Genomic DNA, 971 nt, shown 5'->3' on the forward strand with positions numbered 1-971 from the left:
AGAGGGGGGGGTATTTGATAATGAATTGAGGTTTTTTAACTGGTTTAGTTTGGTGGATTTTTAAGTTTTGAGAGTTCATGCATAACACAGACACTATGAACAAACCCAAAAAAAACCCAACCCCAACAACAACACAATGACCACTGATCACAGAAATGGTTGGTACAAAATACGTTATTTATTACATCCAAAAGCTAAGAATGAAAATCGTTAGGGCATCGTACATGATATATTGTCATCGCCAACATAACGCCAGACCCCGGGGCAGTGCCACTGACTGTCGTGTCTTTAGGCTATTCCCAAAGGGGGGACATTTCTCGTTCAAGCACAGTAGAATTGTAAATGGGCTGACTCATGTCATGCTCATAACTGTGCCTGATCTACAACACAGAACTGCTGCTTTTTCTTTCCTAATCCTTACTATTGTCATTTTCCTCTACTTCTTTTGTATGATTGTCACTCGTGTGACCTGTTATTTCCGGGATGCCTTGATAGTTGAAGCAGACCTTGTGCAGTTGAAGCTAGAGAGGTGAGCAAAAAAGAGTAAGTCTGATTCCCTGTTGAGACTTCTCTGTTGACACCCACCCCTTGGCGCTCATATATTATGACCTTGTGCAGTTGTGAGCGCCGTAAAACCCTCTACTAAAAAAAAAAAAAAAAAACTCCCATCACAACTGTTTAGTTTAGTTTAGTTTTAGTATAGGTTTTGCGGCGCTCGCAACTGCATAAGGTTATATTACGAGTATTATGAGCGCCAGAAGATTAGAGGTGTTACAAGAGAGTTACAAACATAAAAAAGAAAAAGGAAAAATAAGGACGATATAAGATGTTTGATAGGAAAGAAGAAGCAAACCACACCAGAGCACCGGCCAACCACCCACGTGCCAACAGTACAAGTAGTAGTACAACATTCATTGGCAACAAAGAGAGAGAGGATGACCAGGACAGGATGAAGGTGTGGAAACATTGAC

The sequence above is a fragment of the Aplysia californica genome, unplaced genomic scaffold, assembly GCF_000002075.1.
Source record: "Aplysia californica isolate F4 #8 unplaced genomic scaffold, AplCal3.0 scaffold00338, whole genome shotgun sequence".
Classification (NCBI taxonomy): Eukaryota; Metazoa; Mollusca; class Gastropoda; order Aplysiida; family Aplysiidae; genus Aplysia; species Aplysia californica.